The sequence below is a fragment of the Entelurus aequoreus genome, linkage group LG06 (assembly GCF_033978785.1).
Source record: "Entelurus aequoreus isolate RoL-2023_Sb linkage group LG06, RoL_Eaeq_v1.1, whole genome shotgun sequence".
NCBI lineage: Eukaryota > Metazoa > Chordata > Actinopteri > Syngnathiformes > Syngnathidae > Entelurus > Entelurus aequoreus.
This window is the reverse complement of record NC_084736.1, coordinates 6,727,774-6,741,585: the sequence shown is the minus strand read 5'-3', so window position 1 is coordinate 6,741,585 and position 13,812 is coordinate 6,727,774.

The window sequence follows — 13,812 nt, the reverse complement described above, 5'->3', positions numbered from 1 at the left end:
ACAATATTAACTATGAACAACAAAACACTGAATATTAACGACATATGAACGTCGCTCTTCTTTTACGTGAGATTTACAATATTAACTATGAACAATAAAACACTGAATATTAACAACATATGAACATCGCTCCTCTTTTACGCGGGATTTACAATATTAACTATGAACAATAAAACACTGAATATTAACAACATATGAACATCGCCCCTCTTTTACATGGGATTTACAATATTAACTATGAACAATAAAACACTGAATATTAACAACATATGAACATCGCTCCTCTTTTACGCGGGATTTACAATATTAACTATGAACAATAAAACACTGAATATTAACAACATATGAACATCGCTCCTCTTTTACGTGGATTTTACAATATTAACTATGAACAATAAAACACTGAAAATTAACATATGGACGTTGCTCCTCTTACTTCTCAGACCAGCTCCTCGATAGACATCTTTTACAATCAAGCAAAACACAGCAAAAATGTAAAAAAACCCTGCAAAATATGACCGCAAATTGTAATAAACACCTACATTATGATATATTATCATGTCAGAATTTGCTTCCGCATCAGTTGTTGACACATGTGTTTGATGTGGTATACGTCGATGTTATGGCAACACATTATGATTCATTTGAGGTTTGGGAAGATAATTTGGGTATTGGCTTTTGAAAAATGTGCTTGATTTATTACCCTATCCCTCAGACACAAATAGGGTGTGGAAATGTTTATTTTTGGTCATCCAGCATCCTCTTTCTTCCTCTCCCTTCAAAGTGCTAACAGGCTATGGGTGAGGACACATGATGACTTTACCACCCAAGACAGCCTGATTTATGGGCCCCAACCCAAAGAGCACCCCTGTAGAGAGTGCGGCAAGTATTAACAGCCAACCCCCCGCCCCCCCTTACCCAATAAAAAAAATGGTCACAGCCAATCAGGAGCTTAGACCCCCTGCGGGCTGCCAATCACAGCACAGCAGTTAGATTGATCAACTTTTTGTTCATAACTTTTTGATCTCTACATCTGGGATGCAATGGAGCATCAAGTGTTGTGAGATGATGGGATGTAAATCAAAAACAAACAAGGCCTTGTGAGCAAGGCGCACACACACACACGCACACACACACACACACACACACACACACACACACACACACACACACACACACACACACACACACAGACACACACACACACACACACACACACACACACACACACACAATTCTTTGATATGGACATCAAGTAGTGGACATAGAGAGAGAGAGAGAGAGAGAGATCAGAAGGCATAAGAAAAAGTATCTGCATTTGATTGTTTACATTTGATTATTAGCAATCCAGGGAGGGTGTTAGTTTAGGGTTGTAGCTGCCTGGAGGTGAACTTTTACGACGACGACGACGACGACACGGTGCCGTTCACCTCTACCACCTGCTCCCTCCCCTCCAAGTAAGATTGCATCCAGCTCCCAGAAACAGAAAGAATATGGGAAATTGTTCCCAATTTTAAAAGAAAAAATTCGACACATTGTGAGAAAAAGACTGCTTTTAGTTAATTAAATTTTTTTTTTAATTTTTTGTTTGTAATTGGTCTTTAATCGTCATTATTTACTTCAAGTTATTACAGTATGTCTCAATATACATATTTATTATTTTTTTTAAATAAATTTTGCCCAAAAGGGTTACATTGCAATTTCTTACACACACTTATTTCATATGTTGGCCAAAGGGGGAGCACTTAAAATGTTCACACACACTCGTTATTACATATGTTGGCCAGAGGGGGAGCACTTCAAATTTTTACACACACTTATTTCATATGTTGACCAGAGGGGGAGCACTTAAAATTTTTACACACACTTGTTATTTCATATGTTGGCCAGAGGGGGAGCACTTAAATTTTTTACACACACTTGTTATTTCATATGTTGACCAGAGGAGGAGCAAACTGAACATTTGTGCAATATTATGATAAAAATTGGAATTTTACTCGATAACAGTTGCATTTTTACAAGAAAAGCCCACAATTTTGGCAATTTTATGAAAAGGGTCGTCATTTTACTCGACAAAAGTCACAACTTTATAAGAAAACTTTAAAATGTTGGCAATATTATAATAATCATCGGAATTCTACTCGGTAAAATTATGAAAAAAGTCATCTTACTCAAAAAGAACAACAAAAACATTGGCGATATTGTGACACAAGTCAGCATTTTGCATTAAAAAGTAAGGATTTTACATATAAAAGTAATAATTGAACGAGAAAATATCGCAATGTTACATAAACAGAAAGAATATGAGAAATTGTTCCCAATTTTATAAGAAAAAATTCGACACATTGTGAGACAAAGACTGCTTTTAGTTAATTTATTTATTTTTAAATTTTTTTGTTTGTAATTCGTTTTTAATCGTCATTATTTACTTCAAGTTATTACAGTATGTCTCTATATACATATTTATTTATTTTTTTAAATACATTTTGCCCAAAAGGGGTACATTGCAATTTCTTACACACACTTGTTATTTCATATGTTGGCCAAAGGGGGAGCACTTAAAATTTTTACACACACTCGTTATTACATATGTTGGCCAGAGGGGGAGCACTTCAAATTTTTACACACACTTGTTATTTCATATGTTGACCAGAGGGGGAGCACTTCAATTTTTTACACACACTTGTTATTTCATATGTTGGCCAGAGGGGGAGCACTTAAAATTTTTACACACACTTGTTATTTCATATGTTGACCAGAGGAGGAGCAAACTGAACATTTGTGCAATATTATGATAAAAGTTGGAATTTTACTCGATAACAGTCGCAATTTTACAAGAAAAGCCCAACATTTTGGCAATTCTATGAAAAGGGTCGTAATTTTACTCGACAAGTCACAACTTTATAAGAAAACTTTAAAATGTTGGCAATATTATAATAATCATCGGAATTTTACTCGGCAAAATTTTGAAAAAAGTCCTAATCTTACTCAAAAAGAACAACAAGAACATTGGCAATGTTGTGATAAAAGTCACCATTTTGGATTAAAAAGCATGATTTTAGATAAAAAGTTAATTTTACGAGAAAATATTGCAATGTTACAGAAACAGAAAGAATATGAGAAATTGTTCCCAATTTTATAAGAAAAAATTCGACACATTGTGAGAAAAAGACTGAATTTAGTTAATTTAATATTTTTTTTAATTTTTTGTTCGTAATTGGTTTTTAATCGTCATTATTTACTTCAAGTTATTACAGTATGTCTCTATATATATATATATATATATATTTTTTTTTTTTAAATAAATTTTGCCCAAAAGGAGTACATTGCAATTTCTTACACACACTTGTTATTTCATATGTTGGCCAAAGGGGGAGCACTTAAAATTTTTACACACACTCGTTATTACATATGTTGGCCAGAGGGGGAGCACTTAAAATTTTTACACACACTTGTTATTTCATATGTTGGCCAGAGGGGGAGCACTTAAAATGTTTACACACACTTGTTATTTCATATGTTGGCCAGAGGGGGAGCACTTAAAATTTTTACACACACTTGTTATTTCATATGTTGACCAGAGGAGGAGCAAACTGAACATTTGTGCAATATTATGGTAAAAGTTGGAATTTTACTCGATAACAGTCGCAATTTTCCAAGAAAAGCCCAACATTTTGGCAATTCTATGAAAAGAGTCGTCATTTTACTCGGCAAAAGTCACAACTTTATAAGAAAACTTGAAAATTTTGGCAATATTATAATATTTATCGTAATTCTACTCGGCAAAATTATGAAAAAAGTCATCTTACTCAAAAAGAACAACAAAAACATTGGCGATATTGTGACAAAAGTCAGCATTTTGCATTCAAAAGTATTGATTTTACATATAAAAGTAATAATTGAACGAGAAAATATCGCAATGTTACATAAACAGAAAGAATATGAGAAATTGTTCCCAATTTTTTAAGAAAAAAGTCGACACATTGTGAGACAAAGACTGCTTTTAGTTACTTTATTTTTGGGGGATTTTTTTGTTTGCAATTGGTTTTTAATCGTCATTATTTACTTCAAGTTATTACAGTATGTCTCTATATACATATTTTATTTTTTTAATTAATTTTGGCCAAAGGGGGCACATTTCAATTTCTTACACACACTTGTTATTTCATATGTTGACCAGATGGGGAGCACTTTTAAAAGCGACACAGTCAATTTGAAAAGTCCCTCCTTTTTGGGAAAACCCTCATTTTGATTAGATTTCACCAGCAGGGGTGCAAATGAGACATTGTCTATTAGATGCAATGGTTTTCCGTATTGGGACCATGATTTATGTCATCACTTGTTCACACCTCCTCATATGGTAGCTACTTTTCCTTGTTGATGTCTCAAGAAGGGTAGAAATACAAGAACACACACACACACACACGCTGATAAGATACCTCTAGGTGTGTTTTGTTTTTGTTGGAAAAGTGACATCACTGACAGGAAAAGCTTCTTTTTCCAAGAGCTTTTTTTTCTCTCCCTGTTCACACACTTTATTTTGATTACATTTGAATTGTGATTAATTTATGTATATTCATGTGTAAGCAGACACTTAATTAGGTACACCTGCACAATAACACAATAGCTAAATTGTTTGTTGGCATTAGGGTTGTTTCGGTATAGTATAGCATAGTACCGCGATACTAATGAATCATATTAGGTACTATACCGCCTCTAAAAAGTACCAGTCCCCGCCCTCCTTATTTTTAACGGGCATGACAGCTCCAATCGAGCACTTAGGCATGGAGACTGTTTCTACAACATTTGTGAAAGAATGGGCCGCTCTCAGTGATTTCCAGCGTGGAACTGTCATAGGATGCTACCTGTGCAACAAATCCAGTCGGGAAATTTCCTTGCTCCTAAATATTCCAAAGTCAACTTTATCATAAGAAAAGTGAAGAGTTTGGGAACAACAGCAACTCAGCCACTTAGTGGTAGGCCAGGTAAACTGACAGAGATGGAACAGCGGATGCTGAAGCGCATAGTGCAAAGACTTTCTGCACAGTCGGTTGCTACAGAGCTCCAAACTTCATGTGACCTTCCAATTAGCCCACGTACAGTACGCAGAGAGCTTCATGGAATGGGTTTCCATGGCCGTGCAGCTGTATCTAAGCCATACATCACCAAGTCCAATGCAAAGTGTGGGATGCAGTGGTGTAAAGGACATCACCACTGGACTCTAGAGCGGTGGACACGCCTTCTCTGGACTGATGAATCACACTTTTCCATCTGACAATCTGATGGACCAGTCTGGGTTTGGGGGTTGCCAGGAGAACGCTACATTTCGGACTGCATTGTGTGACATTTGGTGGAGGAGGAATTATGGTGTGGGGTTGCTTTTCAGGAGTTGGATTAGGACACCTGATTCTCATCATTTGGATGGCTGGCCAAATACTTTTGGCAATATAGTTGTATTTTGAATTGGCTTTTGCGTATTTAGTGGACAAAATGCGAAGAATATCAAAGTGGCCCCCGAATGATTAACATTTTCTCTTTAAGACCCCTTTGAGTATGTTTGAACACTCCCTAAGGTAACGTGAGGATGCACTCATTACTTTACTTTGTATTCTCTTTGCACTTTTTCTTTTCCTCCCACCCACTCACTGGGACACACACACACACACACACACACACACACACACACACACACACACACACACACACACACACACACACACACACACACACACACACACACACACACACACACACACACACACACACATACACACACACACACGCACGCACGCACACACACATTATCTTGTATTTGTTACCTTCTTGAGACCTCGGAAAAATGCCTCCCTCTTTAGGACCAGCCTTTCTAGATATATAAAGATGTGTATTTACAACATGAATAATATATACATACTATGCATATATAAAAAAGCTTGTTGTGAAAAATGAGTTGGAATTTCACAAGAAAAAGGTCACAATTTCACAAGAAAAACTTGGAATTTTGGCAGTTTTATAATAAGTCATCATTTTACTCAACGCAAGTCATAATTTTGCAAAAAAAAACGGAACATTTGTGCAATATTGTGATAAAAGTTGGAATTTTACCCGATAACAGTCGCAATTTTACAAGAAAAGCCTAAAATGTTGGCAATTCTATGAAAAGGGTCGTAATTTTACTCAGCAAAAGTCACAACTTTATAAGAAAATTTAAAATGTTGGCAATATTATAATAATCATCGGAATTCTACTCGGCAAAATTATGAAAAATGTCCTAATCTTACTCAAAAAGAACAACAAAAACATTGGCGATATTGTGATAAAAGTCACTATTTTGGATTAAAAAGTATGATTTTACATAAAAAGTTAATAATTTTACGAGAAAATATTGCAATGTTACAGAAACAGAAAGAATATGAGAAATTGTTCCCAATTTTATAAGAAAAAAGTCGACACATTGTGAGAAAAAGACTGCTTTTAGTTAATTTTTTTTATTTTTTTATTTTTTGTTTGTAATTGGTTTTTAATCGTCATTTTTTACTTAAAGTTATTACAGTATGTGTCTCTATATACATATTTATAAATTTTCTTTAATACATTTTGCCCAAAGGGGTACATTGCAATTTCTTACACACACTTGTTATTTCATATGTTGGCCAGAGGGGGAGCACTTAAAATTTTTACACACACTTGTTATTTCATATGTTGACCAGAGGAGGAGCAAACTGAACATTTGTGCAATATTATGATAAAAGTTGGAATTTTACCCGATAACAGTCGCAATTTTACAAGAAAAGCCAAAAATGTTGGCAATTTTATGAAAAGGGTCGTAATTTTACTCAGCAAAAGTCACAACTTTATGAGAAAACTTTAATATGTTGGCAGTATTATAATAATAATCAGAATTCGACTCTGCAAAATTATGAAAAAAGTCAGTCTTACTAAAAAAATGTCACTATTTTACAAGAACAAAAAAAATTGGCGATATTGTGACAAAAGTCAGCATTTTGCATTAAAAATTAATGATTTTACATATAAAAGTTATAATTTTACGAGAAAATATTGCAATGTTACAGAAAAAGAAAGAATATGAGAAATTGTTCCCAATTTTGTGAGAAAAAAGTCGACACATTGTGAGAAAAAGACTGCTTTTAGTTAATTTAATTTTTTTTAAAATGTTTTGTTTGTAATTGGTTTTTAATCGTCATTATTTACTTCAAGTTATTACAGTATGTCTCGATATACATATATATATATATATTTTTTCCCATACGTTTTGCCCAAAAGGGGTACATTGCAATTTCTTACACACACTTGTTATTTCATATGTTGGCCAGAGGGGGAGCACTTAACATTTTTACACACACTTGTTATTTCATATGTTGACCAGAGGAGGAGCAAACTGAACATTTTTGCAATATTATGATAAAAGTTGGAATTTTACCCGAAAACAGTCGCAATTTTACAAGAAAAGCCAAAAATTTTGGAAATTTTATGAAAAGGGTCGTTATTTTACTCGACAAAAGTCACAACTTTATAAGAAAACTTTAAAATGTTGGCAATATTATAATAATAATCGGAATTTGACTCGGCAAAATTATGAAAAAAGTAATCTTACTCAAAAAATTTCACCATTTTACAAGAACAAAAAAAAAAAATTGGCAATATTGTGACAAAAGTCAGCATTTTTCATTAAAAATTAATGATTTTACGTATAAAAGTTATAATTTTACGAGAAAATATTGCAATGTTACAGAAAAAGAAAGAATATGAGAAATTGTTCCCAATTTTATGAGAAAAAAAGTCGACACATTGTGAGAAAAAGACTGCTTTTCGTTCATTATTATTAATTTTTTTGTCATTATTTACTTCAAGTTGTTACAATATGTCTCTATATACATATTTATTTATTTTTTTAAAATTAATTTTGGCCAAAAGGGGCATATTTCAATTACTTACACACACTTATTACATATGTTGGCCAGAGGGGGAACACTCCAAATGTTTACACACACTTGTTATTTCACATGTTGACCAGAGGGGGAGCACTTTTAAAACCGACACACAGTCAATTAGAAAAATCCCTCCTTCTTGAGACCACCCTAATTTTGATTAGATTTCACCACCAGGGGTGCATATGAGACATTCTCTATTAGGGCTGCAACTAACGATTAATTTGTTAATCGATTAATCTGTCGATTATTACTTCGATTAATCGATCAACAATCGGATAAAAGAGACAAACTACATTTCTATCCTATCCAGTATTTTATTGAAAAAAAAACAGCATACTGGCACCATACTTATTTTGATTATTGTTTCTCAGCTGTTTGTAATTGTTGCAGTTTATAAATAAAGGTTTATTTATTAAAAAAAAAAAAAAAGCCTCTGCGCATGCGCATAGCATATATCCAACGAATCGATGACTAAATTAATCGGCAACTATTTTTATAATCGATTTTAATCGATTTAATCGATTAGTTGTTGCAGCCCTATTCTCTATTAGATGGTTTTCCGTATTGGGACCATGATTTATGTCATCACCTCCTCATATGGAAGCTACATTTCCTTGTTGATGTCTCAAGAAGGGTAGCAATACAAGAACACACACACACACACGCACACACACGCACACACACACACACACACACACGCATGCATGACTTGGGGGACTTTTTGACTTAAAGTAAACACGTGCGAATGATGGATCTTCTTTCGGATTGTGGAAAAAAAGTGTTTGACTTTCGCACAAGCTCTCTAAACGGCTGTTAAACCCTCCATGTGTGCACACGTCCCCGGGTAGACTTGAGAGGAGGGGAGGGAAAAAATAGATTTTTCACCTCCATGGAATTGTTTGGTTTTCACGGGAAGGTTGTGTAGTTTGGATTGATATCCATCCGTGGAATCTCTTTTAAGCAAAGCCAAATAACTTCTCCTGCTATGACGATAAATCCAGCGCTCAAATTTTACCTTGCGGCATTTGCCGTAATGCCCCCAAAAATGTACCAACATTTTCGGCAAGAACATGCCGTGACCGCCCTGGACTTTTTACTTGTTAACGGACAAGGGATGTAACAGTAAACGATATCATGATAATTTGCGATAACTCCCGACGGTTAGTAATACCGTTACATTTTTTAATGACCGAAAAACCATCATTTATTAATGCATTTTCGGCAAGACGAAGTCAGGCGCATGCGCACTAGCGTCGTTTGGCTTGATAATCATGGCGGACTAACCACACGGACTTTGCTCGGGAGATTTCCCCTCGGAGTAAACGGAGCCAAGCGCTGAAATATGCAGTATTTGGTCATTAGAGCCCTAAAATATCAATAATGCAGGACACCATTGATTTTAATTCTTTCATATTTTTGAGTAATCACAGTGAAAAGTAGGGATGATGTTTGATAAGAAATTATCGAGTTCGAGCCCATTATCGAATCCTCTTATCGAACCGATTCCTTATCGATTCTCTTATTGAATCCAGATAGGTTGTTGTATATGGAAAAAAACACAATATTTGGTTTAACAAAAGCTCACTTTTATTTTATAAGAAAAAAATAAAGTAAAATAAATAAATAAATATTGACTGTTACCCCCCTAAAAAAATAAAATAAATAAATATTGACTGTTGTTACCCAAAGTATATTAATATAATATATGTACAGTAACACAAAAACAACCTGTCTCTGTGATCACTATAGGTGAATAGCCATGCCTTGAGGCGTTTTTTCCGGTCCATTATTTTTGCTGCTTGTGTGACATCACAGGAAATGACGTAGCTCAGTCATTAGGGCATTTCTTGTGGGACGAGATTTGTTCCCAGGGATTCGAATAAAGAACCAACCCTTTTTCTTTACTATAGTGGCCTCGGTAACGGGAACCGGTTCTCAAAAAGGGATTCGAGTCCATGGAATCGGTTCTTTTCTTATCAAACGGTTCTTTTCTTATCGAACAACCGGGAGAACCGGTTTCGAACATAATCCCTAGTGAAAAGATAAATAAAAAAAATCACTAAATATATTTGGGATCCAAAAGGTGCTCCACTCATAGAGTGATACATTTTTATTAGGTTTTTCTTTTACTTTCAACACTTAAGTTACGAGATCAACTTCAGATATATCTGTCCATTTCATGCTGGAACTATTATTTTGTTTGTTTTATGCGCTTTTGTCAAAGAAAACTTTGATGTTTTTATATGGCTACTACACGATATATGCAATATTTACCACATAAAACATTTTCAAGTGAAATATTTGAAGTAATTGGAGCCCTGAAAATAATTCATTATAACATGGATTTTTTTGTCATTATTATTATTTTTTGAGAAATGGCAAAAAAAAGAAAAATAAAGAAAGACAAAAGAAAAACAAACAGCCTGCATGGCAGCTTTTGTGTCAACATTGCAACTTTTTCTCGTTAGATTTCACCTCATTCCACTTTTTTTTAATGTTCTTTTTTATTTTTGCAATAGTATTTCCAGAATGTGTGGCGGACCGGTAAACAATTAGCTGCGGGCCGCACTTTGGACACCCCTGTCATACATGAACACTATATATATATATATATATATATATATATATATATATATATATATATATATATATATATATATATATATATATATATATATATATATATATATATATATATATATAAAATATGAGCCCTCCTTTAAAGCAACACTTGCCTTGACCTTAAAAAAGTTAAAATTCGAGGCCTGTAAACTCTGCAAAAATGGTGGTAGGGAACGGGAGGGGGGGGGGGGGGGTACAGTGGACTGTGACTCACTGGAAGGTTGGCGGCATTTGGGATTACCAGGGTAGTGAGAGCGGGAGTAGACATCCCTGCTAAGGAATGTATCATAGACGGTGCTGGACATCAGCCAGCTGGAGGAATTTCCTAAGCCGCCACTGTGCTTCCGTGTGAAATAGCTGCTCAGACCTCATGTGAACAGCTGCCTGGCAGTGCCCCGTGTCCCCAATGGCCGTCAGCACCCTCAGCGCAGACCCCCCCGCCCCCCGCCCCCCTTCTGCTGCCTTGTAAATCTTGAGGTGCAGACGTTGCGCTGAAAGGGATCCAGGGAGGATCCCGGGGTTTAGTGTTAAAGGGTCATGTGTGTGTAAGTAAGGCCCTGACGCTGATGACCCAACACACACTGTACACCCATGTAGGGTTGTACCCATACCAATCATTTGGTATAACAAAATGTATATCGATACTATTCCAAATAAAGGGTCAATTTGGGGTTTATTTGAACAAATAATAAACATATGTTTCCTACTGCACTCAAAGAACAATTTTAGACGGTTAAAATATAAATGAAAGGGCATGAAACACTATTCTTGTTGCACTCAAAGAACAATTTACAATTTTCCATATTACATATAGCCTGCCATAATCAAAGATTAGGGTAGAATATAATAAAAACACTTTATTTACATTATATTAAATTATTCATGATTTATGGTTGCCACTACTGGTCTGTGCTTTAAGAAAAATACAATTATTAGTCAGTACTAATAACAAAACTATGTATAAAAGTACACAGATAAGACATGTCCCAGGTAAAACACACTTTTGTTAAAGATAAAACACAAATTGCAGCAATTTCTTACAAAATATAGTAATTTTACTTGCATTTGTTGCAGGGTAAAGTGAACTGAAGCGAACATCTCCCCTGTGCTCCTCGACTTCGGTCTGCACCGGAGCCAAACAGCAGGACAGGTGTAACAACTACATTATTACCTGTCACTTTTTAAACTCCTTGTGCAGATCTGAATGCTTATTATTTAAGATTAAGATTACCTGTCTTTTTTAAACTCCTTGTGCAGATCTGAATGCTTATTATTTAAGATTAAGATTAAAGTACCAATGATTGTCTCACACACACTAGATGTGGTGAAATTTGTCCTCTGCATTTGACCCATCCCCTTGGGGAGCAGTGGGCTGCAGCGGCGCCGCGCCCGGGAATCATTTTGGTGATTTAACCCCCAACTCCAACCCTTGATGCTGAGTGCCAAGCAGGGAGGTTATGGGTCCCATTTTTATAGTCTTTGGTATGACTCGGCTGGGATTTGAACTCCAACCTACCGATCTCAGGACGGACACTCTAACCACTAGGCCATTTAAATGTGTATCTAAGTTTGAAGCAAAGGTGGTAATACTAATCGCCACATTAGTATCACGGTAGTAGTCTGCCATAATCAAGGATTATAGTAGAATATAATAAAAACGCTTTATTTACATTATATGAAAAATATTCATGATTTATGGTTGCCAATCCTGGTCTGTGCTTTAAGAAAAATACAATTATTAGTAAGTACTAAAAACAAAACTATGTATAAATGTACCCAGATAAGACATGTAGCAGGTAAAACACACTTTTGTGAAAGATAAAACACAAATTGCAGCAATTTCTTACAAAATATAGTCATTTTACTTGCATTACTTGCAGGGTAAAGTGAACTGAAGCGAACATCTCCCCTGTGCTCCTCGACGACGGTCTGCACCGGAGCCAAACAGTAGGACAGGTGTAACAACTACATTATTACCTGTCACTTTTTAAACTCCTTGTGCAGATCTGAATGCTTATTATTTAAATGTTTATCTAAGTTTGAAGCAAAGGTGGTAATACTAATCGCCACATTAGTATCACGGTAGTAGTCTGCCGTAATCAAGGATTATGGTAGAATATAATAAAAACGCTTTATGTACATTATATGAAATTATTCATGATTTATGGTTGCCACTCCTGGTCTGTGCTTTAAGAAAAATACAATTATTGGTAATTACTAAAAACAAAACTATGGATAAATGTACCCAGATATGCCATGTAGCAGGTAAAACACACATTTGTGAAAGATAAAACACACATTGTAGCAATTTGTTACCAAATATAGTCATTTTACTTGCATTAGTTGAAGTTAGATGGGCGGTCCTAACTCTAGTATTTGGCATCAAGCCAAGCAGCTGTGTGCGCGTCTACGTATCTACATGTTATGTATCTACATGTTATGTATCTACATGTTATGTATCTACATGTTATGTATATACATGTTATGTACCTACATGTTATGTATCTACATGTTATGTATCTACATGTTTTGTATCTGCATGTTATGTATCTACATGTTATGTATCTACATGTTATGTATCTACATGTTATGTATGTACATGTTATGTATCTACATGTTATGTATCTGCATGTTATGTATCTGCATGTTATGTATCTGCATGTTTTGTATCTACATGTTATGTATCTACATGTTATGTATCTACATTTTTTGTACCTACATGTTTTGTACCTACATGTTATGTATCTACATGTTGTTTTGTATGTACATGTTGTTTTGTATCTACATGTTGTTTTGTATCTACATGTTATGTGTTTACATGTTATGTTTCTACATGTTGTGTATCTACATGTTGTGTATCTACATATTTTGTATCTACATGTGCACAACAGAGGAGCTGTCTACTTATGAGAGTAGCGTACAGTATGTGTGTTTGTGAGAATGTCAACGTGTTGTCTGAGTGACGTCGGTGAGTGAGTGGGCGAGTACAGAGAGAGAGGTAGCGCATGCACTGCGCAGTAGAGTGATGAACCGGTCCAGGTGTGTCCTGCAAAACTAATAATAAAGCAACCAGATTGTCACAAATCGGCGGCCTCGAATTCTGACCCATTGCGGAGTAAAGTGAACTGACGGGAATATTTCCCCTGTGCTCCTCGACGACGGTCTGCACCGGAGCCGAACAGCAGGACAGGTGTTACAACTACATTATTACCTGTCACTTTTTAAACTCCTTGTGCAA